This window comes from Hakea prostrata, chromosome 5, assembly GCF_041222555.1.
Source record: "Hakea prostrata isolate BN-2017 chromosome 5, UWA_Hpros_2, whole genome shotgun sequence".
NCBI classification, from domain to species: domain Eukaryota; kingdom Viridiplantae; phylum Streptophyta; class Magnoliopsida; order Proteales; family Proteaceae; genus Hakea; species Hakea prostrata.
The window spans coordinates 27,102,940-27,124,381 of NC_142604.1; positions in this window are offsets into that span (position 1 = coordinate 27,102,940).

The following is a 21,442-nucleotide window of genomic DNA, read 5'->3' on the forward strand; positions in this document are numbered from 1 at the left end:
TGATGTGGGCCGTAGGATCCCAGAGCCATCGAATGTAGAAAAAGTTGGCAAGCGGAAATTGTGAGGAAACTGATATCCCACAATTGGCTAGGCAAAAGGAGTCTTTCGAATAACATAATAGATATCACCAGTTATCCTTCCTCTAGCCAATTGTCCTAGTTTATGATTAATATTGGCCAATTCCTGACCAATATGTGTTGAATGATCTTCTGCAACACGATCACGACCTCGAACAAAACGATCATCACGAACGGCCCGCTAATCACGAACGGCTCGTCTAACGGTTGGTGAGTGAGTTTTCACTCTTGTATCCAACCTCGTATTCGAATCGGTTGTACTTTCCTATGGTCTGTCAAACCGATCGTCCCGCCTAGGTAGATTGTCGATTCTCCTAGGCCCTAGGTCACCTTCACGAAAGTTCTGACCGATATTCCTATCTTCATTCAATCTCTGATCCCGTGGTAATACAAGCCTCCTTGCATCGCGATGATCAGGTTCTTGTGGTAATACCACTCGTCTGGTTAGCACGCGGAGTGCTTGACTTACTTCCAAAAGTTGGATCTTCACTTGATTCAATTGATCTTGGAGTGTCTCTGGAGGATTGTGTCCCCCTTGATCGCCATCTACTTCGAGAGGTGGTAAACTTCCCTGAGGAATATCTGGATTATTTTCTCCAGGAATTTAGACACCAGTATCGCGTTGTGCAACAGCTGCTGCTGCTGATCTAGTCACCATAGCTTTCAGAATCGTTCCCATAGACGGCGCCAAATGATGCGTTCAAAATCTGCTCAGCCCTTAGATCTCCTTAGAATGACCTGCAAAACGAAAGCGTCAGATGTGGCCCGACCGCTGGGGTCGGGAGTCCACCTCCGAAGGCTAAGTCAGTCGATGAACTTAATCACAAATGGCTCTGCTAGAAGCTCAAAGCTAAGGAATGAATAACTAGAATACGATTTAGATCATAAGCCTCTGAGTGTTTACATCCAAATGTGTGTATATGGATCTGGATCTCCCTTACCTTGTAGGTAAGTGGTGTTTATATAGAGTGTACCTTTTAATCATCTTCGTTGGATGTATTTGAGCCTTCTTCGGATAGTCGTTGGATTCTAACAATTAGATCCGTTGAGCGATAGACTTCTACTAGTTTGAACTAGTAGAGGACTCCTGAGATAACCTCATGGTTATCTGATGAGTATCCCTTCAACTGTGATAAGTGACAACCGCCAAGTCGTGTCTGCCATCATTAACCTAATCCATAAGTTGGATTAGGGCGTGCTTGTTGCTGATTTTGTTTTCTTCTTCAGCAAGCTACCTCCTGGACCATGCTCACTCGGAAGCGAGTCAATTCTTTTCGTCTCGACCGGAGTCGAAGGTCAAACCAAGTATGAACCAGGTTCGATCGTATTTTCTCCACATCAATATGTAGCTTGAATGAATATGGATTTGGGAAATGGACCTTGAGTACAATGTTGAAACCTTTGGAAGGTCCTACACAATCAGGTAAGACCGTTTCTTAAGTTGGAAGAGGACCCAAGTGGTGAATATGGCTTCTGGAGACCAAAATTCAGCATTTGACCAAAGGGGACTCCCTTGGTTAATTGCCTTGGTCGCTGTAAAACCCAGCCCTAACCTTGACCCGGAAACCTTGTTATTTGTAGGTCCGATGACCCGAAGTAAAGTAAGAAGTCAGCTTTGGGCCATCCCAGTAGAGGACTTGGTGTCTGGCTTTGAATCCATGAAAGTTGATGATGAGGTTCTATTTATGGAAACTGAATCCTGATGAAGATCTGATTAGTTGATGGACTTGGAGTGCTCTCTATCTTGGTTTGAAGGCATTTCTACCTATTAGGTAAATCACTTGACTTGTGTGCAAAACCCCTTTAGGATTGGATTTGATCTGGACCTTCAATTCCCTGTTTTGGTCTTGTTGTCAGCATTGGTCGACTGATTGGTCGACTGGACCAGTCGACCAATCCACTCGACCAATGAGTGTTGTCTTTGGCAATTAGGTTGTTCTTGCTCTATTTAAGTCCAATCTCGAGTCCACTTCGTATTTGCTGCCTCCAAACTCTCTGGAACGAATCAAAGACCTCTGCAAGTCATCTCTCTTGCATCCTTGGTGTTTTCTTGACGGATCTTCGTCGAAACTCTTCTTTTTGCATCAAAAGGTATGTCTACTCTCTCTTCTTCTCCTCCATCTTTGTTTTTCTTTCCTTTTTGAGTTGAGACAGTAGAAGAGATGCTGCATTCTCTGTTGCAAACATCTCTGAACATGTTCTCATGATCATCCTAAGGATTTGAGGCTAGAACAATGATCTTAACCATGATCATTGCAAGCTTTTGAAGGAATCATGATCAAACCATGATCTAATCTTTGTTAAACTTCTAATCTGAATTCTGATCTCTTTGGATCTTCTATGTTGATCATGTTAGTAGTTAACTACTGTGTTTTCCTTCCATGATCCATAATCTATAGATCTCTAGTGTTCTCTTCTACCTTACTATGTGTTCTTCATGATGCATGGTAGTTACATATATGGTAGGTTTTATTTCCTTATTTAGATTTATGCTTCTAAGCCTTGTTCCTTGAAGATCTAAGTATGTTTTCATGATACCTTTACCTGAAGCAATGATCCATCCTCCTATTGTTCTTGTCTTTGTTTTCTATTTCAAATTCATCAAGATCCATGGTTGATTTAATTATGGTAACTTTTTGTTTCCTAATTTGGATCTTGATATCTTGATTTGATTGGTGTTTTGAGGTCCCCTATATGTTAGAATACTACTGATGTAGTCTACCCCTTGATTAGTACCCTTTTGAACCACCAAATTCGGATTTCATATCTTAAAACTCTGATTTTATAGGCTACTGACTGCATTGGTCGACTGATTGGTCGACTGGACCAGCCGACCAATCCACTCGACCAATGAGTACAGCAACTCCAGAATTGGTCTATGTTGGATGTTTTGGTATCTTTTCTGTTAGGGATCTTTCCTAATATGTTGTATATACTTGTTTAGGACCTTCTTCTCAAGTTTGCCGAGATGTTACTTGATTTCTTAGGATTCCTTTGCGAGTTATAAAAGGTAAGGATGGTTATTTCCTTAATTACATAGATAGCATGAATCTAGTTTCTATATTTGAATATCATAGATATGATTCCTAAATTAGATTCTTACAATGATATACTACTGTTGCATAACTTTGATTACAGTAGCATTACTTATTCATATTAAATTGATTCATGTATGATTTACTTACCAATGTTATAAAAGTGATTGTAATTATTGATTTCTTTCCATATATGAAGTTACCATATATGTGATGATATGAATTGATGCATGTGTATGCTTAAGTATGGTTTGGAAAGGAGAGGTGTCCTTTTGACACTTCTGTTCTTGGACTACTACGGGAATATTATGGGATGTTTCCGGAGATGCCCTCTCGGACACCTTCCTAAACCGTTGGATGACATATCTAGGATTGTCTAGTAGTGTTTGGCTAGGATGTCCTGTTATGTCAGACCCTAATCGGAGGTGTATTGAGACCGAAAGACCCGTGGTAGCAATGGGGATTCATGGGCGCTCAAGACCGGTAACCAACCCGTGAGAGGACAGGAATCACATTGTGGGGGCCATTTATTGGTAGGGTTGCATATGGTTAGACTTGGGCTCACGGGCGCTTAAGACCGGTAACCAACCCGTGAGAGGACGTGAGAGCTTCCCGTTTACCATATGTGGATGATCAATAGGGTTGATGAGTCCGTAGTCAGGGACTATGAGGACTCTAGTGTGAAGGATACCGGAAAGGATCGTCGGGGACGAGGAATGGACGTATCTGGATCGACTTGATGTAACTAAGTAGAAGACTTGCATTTGGCTAGGTTTTACCCTCGACATGCGCCAAGTACTTATACCAAATGGTTGTGAGAGAGTGTGTTGACTTAACCCCCGCCAAGGTTTGTCCCGAGGGATGAAGGACCCATTACCAATCGGCTGCTCAAGACCGGTGAAATGATCCGTGAGAGAATCCAAGATATCTTAAATGGTTGAGGATGTGAGTGGACCTTCCTAAAGAAGTACGGTGCTATGACTTAAAGCATGTCCGCCAATAGAGACCAGGATACATAGAGTTAGATTCATTCATTCATTGCTTGTCTCATATCATATTGCATTTATGTTTGTTCCGGAATCCTCGCCATTTATGTTATTATGGATTTTTAATCGCCCTTTACCGAGTTTCTTTGAAACTCATTCCTTTATTGTACAATGTTGTTAGACTATCCTGCAGTGTACCGAGTACTATGACGGTCCCTATGAAGAAGCGCAAGGCGAAGAGGCATATCTCCAGGAAGGTGATTGCGGTTACCACAATTACTCGGAAGATCCCGCGAGTGGTTATGCTCTGTATGATGCTTAGTCCGACCATTGAGTGGAAGCGTCCTTGTGCCATTTATGAGATTTACACTTACAAGGATGTTGTCTATAAAGTGGAGAACAATTTAGTTACCCAATGTACTTGCTACTGGGATTAGGTTTTGTCTAGTTTATTCTTTAGAGCTACTTTTCCGCTGGTTGTAAAGTGGGATTTTTGCCTCACTTTACTTATCTGTTTGATACTCTGATTATATCTATTATTCTGATTCATTTATGATTCATTCTTTCTTTATTGGATCTATGATTTATCTTCCGCACTTTTATTATGATTGTTCATGATTATGTTATTGTTTATGTGGGAGGTTGATCACTCGATACCTGATCTTCGGGCTGTGGATCACACTCTCGGGTATGCCAGATAGGGTACCGGCTGGGAGGGCGTGACAGTCGCCGCAGGGGACCAAGCCAAGTGACCAAAGCTAGCCAAGAATTGTCTCTTTTGGAAAAAATTAAGTTTATGGAGCCCTATATATTCAAACATCGACCTAATCTGTACCACTTTGCCACTTAGCTTTTGGAGAACATGAGAAGAACCCTAGAGCTTCCTCTTCAAGCCCAAGGTTGATTCCAAACATCCGTGAGAGATTCCTCCATTGAATCTTCTTCTACAAGGTTAGTATTCGCATCCATACTCTGTTGATCTCCTCTCTCTACTGTTTCAGCTCATTATTTTGATTGTGAGGAAGGTCTTCCACTACTGCAATGAACTAATCTCTGATCCTCATAGTCTTAGAGTGAATTCCCATTCATTCTATTCTTTCTATGGAAAGCACGGTATGATTCGGTGTTTAACCTAGCATGATGACCATGATTTATTCTTACATGGATTGTCTGATTTCTAATCTATGTTAAATCTGTTCCTAGGTTGTTTTCTAATCATGATCTATTGATTTCTTATGTAACATCCAGCCCAAACCTAGCCCGGACACCCTATTTATTTTGGGATAAAGAAAGACTTGTTCAATGTTAGACCTTAAAAGTTGGACCTTAATTTCAATATTATTATCTTTGAAAACCTTAGGAAGCCATGTCAGACCTTTCCCTTAGGATAGATATGTCTGGCCTTATCCTAACCTTGACCCGGCCCGGGACCTGTTATGTTTGTAGGTCCGAAAACCCGAAGTCGGGGAAAAGATACTTGTGGACCCTTTTGATTGTTGATTTGGTGTCGGAGCCCAAGCCCTTGGACATTGACGATGATGCCCCTCACTTGAGAGCATTGTAAGTGTTTAGTTTTGAATCTGCGTACTGAAGAGGGGTGAATTAGTTGAAATACCAAATGAACTCCTGTGCTCAATCCAAATATATTTCTTGAAACTAGACTTCTTGATGGACTTGTAGTAGAAAACCCCACTCAATTTGACCCCATATAGCCCTCCAAATCCCTGTCCGAAGTTGCTGAACTATGTCTGGGAAATCCTGCTTGCGCATCGAAGAAGGTGAGCTTAGTTAGTAGACCTAATGAACTCCAATGCTTGATCCAAAAGTATTTATAGAAACTAGACTTCTTGATTGACTTGTAGGAGAAAACCTCACTCAATTTGACCTTGTATAGCCCTCCGAATCCCTGTTCGAAGTTGCTGAACTATTTTTGGATTTTCTGCTGAAACCTGTTACTTGTTTTGGTCGATCCTTTTGGTCGATGCCATCAACCAAAACCATCGACCAAAGTTACCCAGAATCATGAAAAAGATGCTTTTTGGATATTCCTTCATCTATTTAAGTGAAACCTCGAACCTAGAACCATATTTTACTCATTTCAACACCTGAGAACATGGGAAGGCTCCTCTTAGGCTCCTCTTTGGCTTGGGTGATGACCTTCTACAATAATCATTGTCTCTTTTCTCCAACTATCATCTTCCAAGGTATGATTCTCTCTCTTGCTCTCTATTCTACTCACTTCCCTTCTTCTTTTTACTAATGAGACCATGGCCAAGGTGCTGCAACCTTGCAAACACCTTGCCATGAACGTCTCTTCCCATCTATACTTGCTTTTCCTTCATTCTTGCTATGCCTCACTTGCATCTTGATCCTTACATATACATTACCATGATTCCTTGCTTAACAACTTGATTTCTTATACTAAACTGAGATGTGGAGTATGATTAGTCTAATCTCTGGCTTGCAAATGATTGTAATCATGTTCCTAACCTATTCCCCAACTAATTCTCTAGCTTTCCTTTCAATTCCATCAACTTCTCATGAATGCTAGGATTCTTGTCTTTGGAACATAGGACCTCCATTTGGGGGTTTTCATTTGGACCATTGGATTGTGATAATACATGCTAGGTAGTGTTCTTACATTGTTATGAATCATCCCTCCAAGTTTCGGATCGATCCGAACCCCGGAAGACCCATTTCGGACCAAAAACTCCAAAATCCACTATTCTGCCCCGAAGGAAATTTTGGTCAATCCTTTTGGTCGATACCATCAACCAAGAACATCGACCAAAGTTGTTGCTGACAGCAAACTTGCTCCGTTTTGATCCGTTTGACATCGGATCTTCCCATAAACTCAACCTTGCTCCGTTTTGATCCGTTTTGATCCGTTCGACAGTAACAATTCTTTTGGACTAATTCTTGGTATTCTCAATTCATCATCAACTCAACCTAAGGTAAGGATGGTTATCTCCATAAACATATAGATCATCAACTTATGATTTATGTTCTTATTTATGAATAGAATCTCTTGATTTCTTTTAATCGTTATAAGACTGTGATATAGGTGTTAGAACAGTAATATTGAAATCTTTATACTCTTGTCATGTCACATTACTATTCTTGTTTACTTATGTCTATGATGATTCATTTCAATATCATGATTTAACTTGTATTATGAAGATGTATTGGATGCATGAGAAGTGATGAACTTGAATATGTGATTGCCTACGTATAACTTGGGATTGGGGAGTGTCCTATTGATGCTTCTGTCCTTGGGCACCAGAGGGAATAGTATGGGATGTTCTCCGAAGGTGCCTATCAACTCTTTCCCGGGTTATTGGATGACATACATAGGACTGTCTAGTTGTTTGGCTAGGATGTCCCTGTCGTATCAGACCCGAATCGGAAGGGCATTGAGACCGAATGACCCGTGGTAGCAGCAGGGATTTGTTGGCACTCAAGACCGGTAACCAACCCGTGAGAGGTCATAAATCTCATTGTTGGAGCCATTTATTGGTAGGGTTGCAAATGGATAGACTTGGGCTCACGGGCACTCAAGACCGGTAACCAACCCGTGAGAGGACGTGAGAGCTTCCCGTTTACTATTTGTGGATGACCAATAGGGTTGATGAGTTTGTAATCTGAGATTACGCTGACTCTAGTGTGAAGGATACAGGAAAGGATCGCCGGGGGCGAGGAATCGACGTATCTGGATCTGAGATGATATGACTGAGTAGATGACTTGCACTGGGCTAGGCTTTACTGTGACATGCACTAGTACTTATACCAAATGGTGATGTGAGAGAACGGTGACCGATCCCCTTACCATGGTTTTTGAGATGACTTTACCGATATTCCCCTGGGATTCCCAAGATATGGAATGGGAGAGTGACAGACGACCCAAAGAAGTATGGTGCTATGACTTAAAGCATGTCTACCTTAGAGACCAGCATTCATAGAGTTAGAACCATACTTACATCATGTGTTCCATATCATATTGCATCATATTATGGCTTGTATCATATGGTTTATATTTTATGGAATGACTACCTTGCTGAGTTCTTTTGAACTCACTCCTTTTTGCAACATATTTTGTTAGACTTTTCTACAGGTACTACCACTGTTAATCGTGGCGATCAACCCTCTGGAGGCCGAGTTGAACACTTGTATCATACTGGTGGCGATGAACCAGTTGATAAAGACGAGTAGACCGAGATCGGGACTTGTTTGTAGCAGTTCAGTTTTATATTTGTGTGTTAGGGATGGGATGTCGCCTTATTCCCTTTTTAACTTTTTATTTGAATTGTCGGGACTATAGCTTAGTTGTTTCACTTGTTATTTGGTGAATCGGTTGTAACCTTTACTTTTAGTCGTTTCATCTTCTGCTAATATTATAGGATGGGTTTCCTCCCTCTTTTTAACACTTGATTGTTTATACTAATGAAATCCTTTCCGCACTATGATGTTATTTGTGAATCCTTCTGTGGTACTTCTCGACTTTTATTATTAAATTATTTGGATACAAGAAATTGTTCTTGCTTTTGATTATATTATTGTGCTAAGTGACTATGATCATTCCTAAACTTGATCGGCGGGACTGTAATTCACTCCCCAGGTAATCCAGATAGGGTATCCCCTTGGTGGATTTAGGGCGGGATGTGACTGATGGTATCAGAGCCAGGTTTAATGGCCATGCACCGCGAGTCCCGTGCTGCTACCCAGGCAGACCCTGACCTTGTTAATGTTGGAGAAGTGAAGTTAGGCTACCAGAAGTCTCTACCCAGCGGAAGTTCCAGCCACGCTAAAAGGACAGATAAAAAGTTCACTAGGCCTGCACCGTATCCCACTTCGACTTATCAGCCCCGAACTGTTGGACAAGGTGTTGGGGATGCAAACCTCAATTAAACTGCTGCAGACCCGAGGCCAGTGCATCAAAGACCTATAGAGCAGGTGCAACCTATAGGGCAGAGGGAACTCACTTGTTTTTACTGCCATCAAAAAGGACACTTCGCTCGCCGCTGCCTCACAAGCTAAGTCGTCAAGTTGCCTTGGCTGCAAAACCAGTTCAAGCCCCTCTTGCCAATGAAGTAATTAGCATTGTTGAAAGTGAATCGGAACCAAATCAGGATCTCATAACCAGTGCGCTACTCTTAACCCCCAACTCTTGTTATTGACCTATTCTCTGATTTTTGCATTTGCATAGATACTCTAAACATTGTTTTGATTTATAGTTACCTGTGCTTTGTATGAATACCATAGGCATTGTCCTGATTTATTCTTCACTTATGCATTACGTACATATCATATGTGTTGCTTGATTTAATCCTTACTGATTCATTGCATAAAGGCCATATGCATTATTTTGATTTATTCTTGCTATATGAATCTGCCTAGTCCGTATGAAATACCTGTGAGTAGTGTTTGAATTCCTCTTAACTATTTAAGAAGTCAGCCAAGAGTCCATGCATCTTTACCTATTAGACCTATTTCTCGTTGTACTTTCCTTTCCCTTGGTAAAGATTTGGTGGAACAATCACACCCCTGAAGAAGTTTCCTCATCGTATTGGAAGTCCAGTTATGCTTTCAATTTCGAGGACGAAATTATTTTAAGGGGGGGAGAATGTGAAATCCCGCCTAATCCTAACCTTGCTACTGTGCCAAATCCATACCTACCATATACGTTGTTCAATTTATTCTTTGTCGTATGAGTTGCCTAGTTTCATTTGGTAGAAGTTTACCCCGAAGCTGATCTATTTTCCCTACGATTTCTTCTTGTGCCTTCTATTCCCTTTGATAGGAGGGTGGTCCTAATTCATTCCCATGACTGATCCTTCTATCCCTGCTGTTCTAAAGAGGATCTCCATACACCCTATAACCTTGTGAACTCTCCACATGATGATTTCGAAGAAAAATCAAGTGTGATCTTCATGATTTGTTATTCCCTCTAATTGTTTCAAGACTTTAAACTTTTCATCTCCTGTTCCTCGATCAAAGGTTAATAATCTCTCTTGTATTGTATTGATCTACTCTTACTATGTTTTATTCTTTGTGATTGAGATTTAGAAGAAGATGCTGCATTCTTGCAACCATCTCTTCTACAATCTCCTGTCATTCTTATGGTTTTATGATCTTCATATTGATCTTCGCCATGATCCTTGTGAAGTCTTCATGAAACCATGATCATACTTTGATTTGATTTCAAAGCATGTTGGATTTATTCTTATTCTTAATTGTTTTTCGAAGATTTTGGGAGAAGAAAGGTCAAGATAAAAGCAATGTCCTCCATCTCTTTAGAAGCCTAGTACTCTCCTAATTTCGAGGACGAAATTATTACAAGGGGGAGAGAATGTAACATCCAACCCAAACCTAGCCCGGACACCCTATTTATTTTGGCATAAAGAAAGACTTGTTCAATGTTAGACCTTAAAAGTTGGACCTTAATTTCAATATTATTATCTTTGAAAACCTTAGGAAGCCATGTCAGACCTTTCCCTTAAGGTAGATATGTCTTGCCTTATCCTAACCTTGACCCGGCCCGGGACCTGTTATGTTTGTAGGTCCGAAAACCCGAATTGGGGGAAAAGATACTTGTGGACCCTTTTGATTGTTGATTTGGTCTCGGATTCCAAGCCCTTGGACATTGACAATGATGTCCCTCACTTGAGAGCATTGTCAGTGTTAGTTTTGAATCTGCGCACTGAAGAGGGGTGAATTAGTTGAAATACCAAATGTACTCCTGTGCTCAATCCAAATATATTTCCTAAAACTATACTTCTTTATGGACTTGTAGGAGAAAACCCCACTCAATTTGACTCCATATAGCCCTCCAAATCCCTGTCCGAAGTTGCTGAACTATGTCTGGCAAATCCTGCTTGCGCATCAAAGAAGATGAGCTTATTTGGTAGACCTAATGAACTCCCATGCTTAATCCAAAAGTATTTCTAGAAACTAGACTTCTTGATTGACTTGTACGAGAAAACCTCACTCAATTTGACCTTGTATAGCCCTCCGAATCCCTGTTTGAAGTTGCTGAACTATTTCTGGATTTTCTGCTAAAACCTGTTATCTCTTTTGGTCGATGCCATCAACCAAAACCAACGACCAAAGTTACCCAGAATCGTGAAAAAGATGCTTTTTGGATATTCCTTCATCTATTTAAGTGAAACCTCGAACCTAGAACGATATTTTACTCATTTCAACACCTGAGAACGTGGGAAGGCTCCTCTTTGGCTTGGGTGATGATCTTCTACAATAATCATTGTCTCTTTTCTCCAACTATCGTCTTCCAAGGTATGATTCTTTCTCTTGCTCTCTATTCTACTCACTTCCCTTCTTCTTTTACTAATGAGACCATGGCCAAGGTGCTGCAACCTTGCAAACACCTTGCCATGAACGTCTCTTCCCATCAATACTTGCTTTTCCTTCATTCTTGCTATGCTTCACTTGCATCTTAATCCTTACATATACATTACCATGATTCGTTGCTTAACAACTTGATTTCTTATACTAAACTGAGATGTGGAGTATGATTAGTCTAATCTCTGGCTTGCAAATGATTGTAATCATGTTCCTAACCTATTCCCCAACTAATTCTCTAGCTTCCCTTTCAATTCCATCAATTTCTCATGAATGATAGGATTCTTGTCTTTAGAACATAAGACCTCAATTTGGGGGTTTTCATTTGGACCATTGGATTGTGATAATACTTGCTAGGTAGTGTTCTTACATTGTTATGAATCATCCCTCCAAGTTTCGGATCGATCCGAACCCGGAAGACCCATTTCTGACCAAAATCCCCAAAATCCACTATTCTGCCCCGAAGGTAATTTTGGTCAATCCTTTTGGTCGATACCATCGACGAAGAACATCGACCAAAGTTGTTGCTGACAGCAACCTTGCTCCGTTTTGATCCGTTCGACATCGGATCCTCCCGACTTCTTCTCTAACTTATTATTGATGTTTGTTTAGGGTCTTAACAATTCTTTTGAACTAATTCTTGGTATTCTCAATTCATCATCAACTCAACCTAAGGTAAGGATGGTTATCTCCATAAACATATAGATCATCAACTTATGATTTATGTTCTTATTTTTGAATAAAATCTCTTGATTTCTTTTAATCATTATAAGACTGTGATATAGGTGTTAGAACAGTAATAGTGAAATCTTTATACTCATGTCATGTTGCATTACTATTCTTGTTTACTTATGTCTATGATGATTCATTTCAATATCATGATTTAACATGTATTATGAAGATGTATTGGATGCATGAGAAGTGATGAACTTGAATATGTGATTGCCTACGCATAACTTGGGATTGGGGAGTGTCCTATTGACGCTTCTGTCCTTGGGCACCAGAGGGAATAGTATGGGATGTTCTCCAAAGTTGACTATTGACTCTTTCCCGGGTTATTGGATGACATACATAGGACTGTCTAGTTGTTTGGCTAGGATGTCCCTGTCGTATCAGACCCAAATCGGAAGGGCATTGAGACCAAACGACCCGTGGTAGCAGCAGGGATTTGTGGGCACTCAAGACCGGTAACCAACCCATGAGAGGTCATAAATCTCATTGTGGGAGCCATTTATTGGTAGGGTTGCAAATGGATAGACTTGGGCTCACGGGCGCTCAAGACCGGTAACCAACCCGTGAGAGGATGTGAGAGCTTCCCGTTTACTATTTATGGATGACCAATAGGGTTGATGAGTCCGTAATCCGGGATTACGCTGACTCTAGTGTGAAGGATACCGGAAAGGATCGCCGGGGGTGAGGAATGGACGTATCTGGATCTGAGATGATATGACTGAGTAGATGACTTGCACTGGGCTAGGCTTTACTGTGACATGCGCCAATACTTATACCAAATGGTGATGTGAGAGAGCGGTGACCGATCCCCTTACCATGGTTTTTGAGATGACTTTACCGATATTCCCCTTGCATTCCCAAGATATGGAATGGGAGAGTGACAGACGACCCAAAGAAGTATGGTGCTATGACTTAAAGCATGTCTACCTTAGAGACCAGCATTCATAGAGTTAGAACCATACTTACATCATGTGTTCCATATCATATTGCATCATATTATGGCTTGTATCATATAGTTTATATTTTATGGAATGACTACCTTGCTGAGTTCTTTTGAACTCACTCCTTTTTGCAACATATTTTGTTAGACTTTTCTACAGGTACTACCACTGTTAACTGTGGCAGTGAACCCTCTGGAGGCCGAGTTGAACACTTGTATCATACTGGTGGTGATGAACCAGTTGATAAAGATGAGTAGACCGAGATCAGGACTTGTTTGTAGCAGTTCAGTTTTATATTTGTGTGTTAGGGATGGGATGTTGCCTCATTCCCTTTTTAACCTTTTATTTGAATTGTCAGGACTATAGCTTAGTTGTTTCACTTGTTATTTGGTGAATCGGTTGTAACCTTTACTTTTAGTCGTTTCATCTTCCGCTAATATTATAGGATGGGTTTCCTCCCTCCTTTTCACACTTGATTGTTTATACTAATGTAATCCATTCTACACTCTGGTGTTATTTGTGAATCCTTTTGAGGTACTTCTCGACTTTTATTATTAAATTATTTGGATACAAGAAATTGTTCTTGCTTTTGATTATATTATTGTGCTAAGTGACTATGATCGTTCCTAAACTTGATCAGCGGGACTGTAATTCACTTCTCGGGTAATCCAGATAGGGTATCCCCTTGGTGGATTTAGGGCGGGATGTGACATCTTATCTCTAGATTGAATCCCCATTCATTCTAGTCTTTTCGTGAGAACCTGCGAATCAAGCCTATTATGTGATTAATTAGATCATCACTCTAATGAACTCGTTAGATGTTTAGACCTTCATAGATAGTCTTCATATGTTATTTAAGAATTTTCCTATTAATTTCGGAATGTTCCAAACTCGAACGAAGAGTTTCCGACCAAAACTGGAGTTTGTTATTCGTACACAGCAGGCCTGCTCGCCTCAAGCAACCAAGCCCAAGCGACCAAAGGGTGCCAGGACAACATCTTTGCTTTGTTTTGTCTCCGTTTTGTCTCCGATCATTTGGGTTTGATTCTCATGTTCTATACTGTTTTGTTTAGGGTTATTTGGACTTACCCTTTAACCTCTTTCTTCGGAGATTATGAATCGAATATAAGGTGAATAAGTTTACTCACAATTAACACAATTACATGCTTTGATATGTTAGAACTTGTATGCAAGTGTTAGCAACTGTAATAGAACTTTTCTATAATGTTATACTTCTATAATTCTAGAATATGTTTTATTATGAAAATTGCATACTTGTATGAATATGATCGATTCAATTGTGAATTGGACTTTATTAAGATATTTGTGGATTCATGATGTGATGTGATTGCCTAAGTTTGGTTGTGGATTTGAGAATGCCCTTTTAGCATTTTTGTCATTGGACATCAGTGGAGGTGGTATGGGACACATTCCTATTGTGCCCCTTGGCGCTTTCCACAACTACTGGATGTCATACCTAGGACTTGTCTAGATGAGTTTTGATGCGGATCATTTATACTTCTGGATCCGACTGAGCCTCCTCTCATATCCAGGACGATGAGCCCTGCAAGAAAGGTTAGATGCGGACCGGCTTGTGTGCTGGGCAGCCGCCTCAAATGGCAAAGTCAGATGATGAATAGAGTGAAGTCTCGTGCAAAAGCTACACAAGATTATACTCAAAGTGTATTGGTTGCTTACCGGAGGGGTATGTCTATGCTTTTATATTGTTAGTGTTACCTTTTATGTATTTGGTAAGTTAGCCCGACAAGAGCCATCGTATCACCGAGGATTATGCCTTTCCGTTATTGGTTCCACCAGGATACCGGTGGAGTTGACTTTCTCGACAGGGAGAGACTGCCTTATTTGTTGAGCGTGATGTATGCTTTGGCCAACACAATCGGTCATGTCCTGATTGACTGTGGAGCCCCATTCGGGTGTAGCCCGTTGATATAGGTAATGGTGAGATGACCCGTCTGGATTTGTTCCTCTGACCGGGTACCACCCGGTCATCTGGGTTATGCTTGGTTGAGTCGGGTTATACCCGTTAGGTATAAGCTTCCCGTATCATAAGCCCCCTATCCCGGTCGTTGTTCGCAAGGTTTAAGATAGATAGGAAGTTGGACCATCCAGCGTCTGAACTTCTAAGTGAGTTCTGGTTATACATGATTGTGATAGCAATCAGATGTTGTCCCGGGTTTTGTGGGTAATCCCCAGGTCTTCCTTCTCGATCATTTCTCCCGATCTTTACTATTCATAACTTCATAACTTTGGTGAATGTAGCAGTTCATAATCAGATTCATTGCTTATCTCGATCGCTGAGAAGATTTTTATCCTGAGTGTTGTTCCACATTCTCGGGAGACTTAGGAGGTATTCTCATTAGGTGCATTAAATGCCTGCAATGAAATGACCAGCCATTTTTATAACGGCTCTCCTCGAGGTCCTCGCCCAGTCTGAGAGTGACACGTCAAGCTGTTATGCCTAGGTTCATCATGAGTGTCTCGGGGAGATGAACCGTCTCTGTTCTGTAATCGTCGATCATCAATGGGTGTAACCGTTCGATCCAAGAACGTAACGCCCCTTCCGGCAGTATAAATAAGGGCCTTCCTCTTCATTTGTGTTCCATTGTTTTCTTTGCTCTCGACTAAGAAACGCTCCCGACTTAATCTTCAAAGCCTTCCAAGTCTCCAAGCAGTAAGTTTCCTTCTTTCTTATGGCCCCGAGGAAGTATAACGCAAAGAGACCAATAGTGAACTTGAGGGGATTTAGGCATCAGCCTAAGGTTCCCGTTCCCATGTATCGGGAGAAACATCGTCGGGCCGAGGGGAATGCTAGTGAGGGTGATAGTGATCAAACCAAGAGGTATAACCTGACCGGGGATCGTCTAAAAGACCTCCACGAGCAATCCTCAGATGAGGAGAGATCCGGGTCTTGCGGCAGTTCCACCCAAGATGATGATCCTCGGCTCCTTATAGAAATCCATGAGATGTTTCGTAAGGATAAGGAAAAAAGAGAAAGTCAGGTCCCGGCTGATCAACCTGCTCAAGATGAAGTAGAGGCCGAAGTAGAGGCCGAAGTAGGGACAGAAGTAGTGGTTGTTCCCAGTGTTGAGTCTCGGGAAGGTCCTGCTCACAGTTCAAATTCAAATCCTGTCCCTGCCTCCGATTCTGCCACTCCTTCTGCCCAGAGTGCTTTGAGACTCGAGTCTACTGCCACTTCCCGGGATCCTCCCGCTTCATATTCCCAAGCTTTTCTTCGAACAGATGTTCCGTCTACCTCCCGGGTATCAAGATCAAAAGCTCCACCTCGTCCACCTTTTCAACGTCCCAGTGGTTTTCGGGTGGCCATTCCCCACAAACATGATCGTAAAAAACTGGATCCCGCTGCTCTAGCGCTAGCCGAGTCAGAGCCTTTAAGCCCCTGGCATGTTGATTTTGTCCAGAGTTCCTCGGGACCAGAATTTTACTATGTTCCCTTTTTCCTGAAGACTTAGAAAGATTTAAACTTAGTTTTGGTATACCCGAGGAGTACCAAATTATCCTCCCGACTGATAGTCAAAGGGTGAACAGTCCACCAAAGGGATTTTATCCCTTGTACTACGATGCCTTCATCGGGGGGTTGCATCTTCCTTTGCACTATCTTTTCGTTGATGTGCTCGACCACTATGGGCTTAGCCCGTCTAACCTCAGCCCGAATAGTTGGCGAATCATGATCGGGTTTGTCGGCTTCTGCCATTCTTTGGGAGTCTTCCCGACCTTCGGCCTATTTCATCATTACTATTCTCTTCATCCTCACAGCCAACGCGGTTGGTTTTTTCTTTCAAAAAGAATTTCCTCTTCTCAAGGAAATTTTCTTTTGAAAGACTCCCTCCCGTCCACCACCAAGAAGTGGAGGGAATTTTATCTTTTCTTCAAGCCACCTTCTCCCGAGCCCTTCCTTACTCAGTTCTAGGAAGTACCAAAGGAGAAAATTGAACATCTCAATATCCCAGTCGTCCTATATCCCGAGGAGGAGAAATATATCGAGATCATTAACCAGGTCGACGATGATGAATTTGCAGTCCATGGTTATTCCATGGAGTATGAGTCGGTGCTTCAGATATGGGGTTTCTCCCCGAGTAAGTCTTTGTTTTTATTGCTTTTCCTTTGTACATGTAAAACCCAGCCCTAACCTTGACCCGGAAACCTTGTTATTTGTAGGTCCGATGACCCGAAGTAAAGTAAGAAGTCAGCTTTGGGCCATCCCAGTAGAGGACTTGGTGTCTGGCTTTGAATCCATGAAAGTTGATGATGAAGTTCTATTTATGGAAACTGAATCCTGATGAAGATCTGATTAGTTGATGGACTTGGAGTGCTCTCTATCTTGGTTTGAAGGCATTTCTACCTATTAGGTAAGTCACTTGACTTGTGTGCAAAACCCCTTTAGGATTGGATTTGATCTGGACCTTCAATTCCCCTGTTTTGGTCTTCTTTGTCAAGCATTGGTCGACTGATTGGTCGACTGGGCCAGTCGACCAATCCACTCGACCAATGAGTGCTGTCTTTGGCAATTAGGTTGTTCTTGCTCTATTTAAGTCCAATCTCGAGTCCACTTCGTATTTGCTGCCTCCAAACTCTCTGGAACGAACCAAAGACCTCTGCAAGTCATCTCTCTTGCATCCTTGGTGTTTTCTTGACGGATCTTCGTCGAAACTCTTCTTTTTGCATCAAAAGGTATGTCTACTCTCTCTTCTTCTCCTCCATCTTTGTTTTTCTTTCCTTTTTGAGTTGAGACAGTAGAAGAGATGCTGCATTCTCTGTTGCAAACATCTCTCGAACATGTTCTCATGATCATCCTAAGGATTTGAGGCTAGAACAATGATCTTAACCATGATCATTGCAAGCTTTTGAAGGAATCATGATCAAACCATGATCTAATCTTTGTTAAACTTCTAATCTGAATTCTGATCTCTTTGGATCTTCTATGTCGATCATGTTAGTAGTTAATTACTGTGTTTTCCTTCCATGATCCATAATCTATAAATCTCTAGTTGTTCTCTTCTACCTTACTATGTGTTCTTCATGATGCATGGTAGTTACATATATGGTAGGTTTTATTTCCTTATTTAGATTTATGCTTCTAAGCCTTGTTCCTTGAAGATCTAAGTATGTTTTCATGATACCATTACCTGAAGCAATGATCCATCCTCCTATTGTTCTTGTCTTTGTTTTCTATTTCAAATTCATCAAGATCCATGGTTGATCTAATTATGGTAACTTTTTGTTTCCTAATTTGGATCTTGATATCTTGATTTGATTAGTGTTTTGAGGTCCCCTATATGTTAGAATACTACTGATGTAGTCTACCCCTTGATTAGTACCCTTTTGAACCACCAAATTCGGATTTCATATCTTAAAACTCTGTTTTTTTAGGCTTATCGTCTGCATTGGTCGATTGATTGGTCGACTGGACCAGTCGACCAATCCACTCGACCAATGAGTACAGCAACTCCAGAATTGGTCTATGTTGGATGTTTTGGTATCTTTTCTGTTAGGGATCTTTCCTAATATGTTGTATATACTTGTTTAGGACCTTCTTCTCAAGTTTGCCGAGATCTTACTTGATTTCTTAGGATTCCTTTGCGAGTTATAAAAGGTAAGGATGGTTATTTCCTTAATTACATAGATAGCATGAATCTAGTTTCTATATTTGAATATCATAGATATGATTCCTAAATTAGATTCTTACAATGATATACTACTGTTGCATAACTTTGATTACAGTAGCATTACTTATTCATATTAAATTGATTCATGTATGATTTACTTACCAATGTTATAAAAGTGATTGTAATTATTGATTTCTTTCCATATATGAAGTTACCATATATGTGATGATATGAATTGATGCATGTGTAGCTTAAGTATGGTTTGGAAAGGAGAGGTGTCCTTTTGACACTTCTGTTCTTGGACTACTACGGGAATATTATGGGATGTTTCCGGAGATGCCCTCTGGACACCTTCCTAAACTGTTGGATGACATATCTAGGATTGTCTAGTAGTGTTTGGCTAGGATGTCCTGTTATGTCGGACCCTAATCGGAGGGGTATTGAGACCGAACGACCCGTGGTAGCAATGGGGATTCATGGGCGCTCAAGACCGGTAACCAACCCGTGAGAGGACAGGAATCACATTGTGGGGGCCATTTATTGGTAGGGTTGCATATGGTTAGACTTGGGCTCACGGGCGCTTAAGACCGGTAACCAACCCGTGAGAGGACGTGAGAGCTTCCCGTTTACCATATGTGGATGATCAATAGGGTTGATGAGTCCGTAGTCAGGGACTATGAGGACTCTAGTGTGAAGGATACCGGAAAGGATCGTCAGGGACGAGGAATGGAAGTATCTGGATCTGACTTGATGTAACTAAGTAGAAGACTTGCATTTGGCTAGGTTTTACCCCCGACATGCGCCAGTACTTATACCAAATGGTTGTGAGAGAGTGTGTTGACTTAAACCCCTGCCAAGGTTTGTCCCGAGGGATGAAGGACCCATTACCAATCGGCTGCTCAAGACCGGTGAAATGATCCGTGAGAGAATCCAAGATATCTTAAATGGTTGAGGATGTGAGTGGACTTTCCTAAAGAAGTACGGTGCTATGACTTAAAGCATGTCTGCCAATAGAGACCAGCATGCATAGAGTTAGATTCATTCATTCATTGCTTGTCTCATATCATATTGCATTTATGTTTGTTCGGAATCCCGCCATTTATGTTATTATGGATTTTTAATCGCCTTACTTGAGTTTCTTTGAAACTCATTCCTTTATTGTACAATGTTGTTAGACTATCCTGCAGTGCTTGAGTACTATGACGGTCCCTATGAAGAAGCGCAAGGCGAAGAGGCATATCTCCGGGGAAGGTGATTGCGGTTACCACAATTACTACGAAGATCCCGCGAGTGGTTATGCTCCGTACGATGCTTAGTCCGACCATTGAGTGGAAGCGTCCTTGTGCCATTTATGAGATTTACACTTACAAGGATGTTGTCTATAAAGTGAAACAATTTAGTTACCCAATGTACTTGCTACTGGGATTAGGTTTTGTCTAGTTTATTCTTTAGAGCTACTTTTCCGCTGGTTGTAAAGTGGGATTTTTGCCTCACTTTACTTATCTGTTTGATACTCTGATTATATCTATTATTCTGATTCATTTATGATTCATTCTTTCTTTATTGGATCTATGATTTATCTTCCGCACTCTTGTTATGATTGTTCATGATTATGTTATTGTTTATGTGGGAGGTTGATCACTCGATACCTGATCTTCGGGCTGTGGATCACACTCTCGGGTATGCCAGATAGGGTACCGGCTGGGAGGGCGTGACAGTACATGTTGTGCTGACCTGATTATATCTTCTTTGTTTTGCAGTGAGTCATAATATTTCTGAGGATGATCTGTTGGCAATGGCTCTCGGGAAGATGAGTGAGGCAAAAAGGAGAAAGCCTGTGCCTACCAATAAACCTTCTTCTTCGGGAGTGTTGAAAGCTAAAACTCCCACACAAGTTTCTGCACCAACAAAGATTGCTCCCCCCACGAGTCGGCCTTCTTTGGAGCCTATAACAGTCGGGACTGAGAAGAGTCTGAAAAAGAAAGCTCCTGCTCCGGGAGCTGAAAAACGAAAGGCAGACGGGATTCCTTGTCTTCCTAAGAGGGTTCGAATTGACGAACCTGCCCTGGAGGTTGTGCCTTCTTCTTCAGCTGGCGATCCCAGTTTTAACACTTGTTTTTAGTGATTCGGGTATGCCGAGCAGTGGTTGAATCAAGCTACAAATGATGCCGACCAGGTGTATTTGCAGAATCTCCCGAATATGGAATTTTTCAAAGAAGGATTCAGGTAATTCCTCCTCCAAGTTCATCTTTTTCTTTTCCTCCCGACTCTTTATTTTTGTTTATATCTAACCGGGGAACATTTCTTTTTCAGATATGTTGCTGGGGCCGTCCACATATTTTCCGAATCTCTTCGAAGAGCACGGGATCAAGCTAACCAGTTGGCACTGGCCGAACAGCTCCATGGGGAGTCAAAAGTTTAGGCCCGTACTGCCATTATCGAGAAGGAAGAGGCAGAGAAGAAGTTGAAAGAGGCCAAAGAAAAAGTGGCCAAGTTTAAAAAGGAAAGGGACGTCTTTTCCAAAAGCAAGAGTAAATACAAAGGCAAAGTCAATGACCTCGAGGAGAAACTCAGGAAGGTTACCGAAGACTTGAGGGCATCCGAGGCTCTCTTGGTGGTAGAGAAGAATGAGAATGCCCAGCTAAGAGATGAGTTAGCGGAACTGAAGTC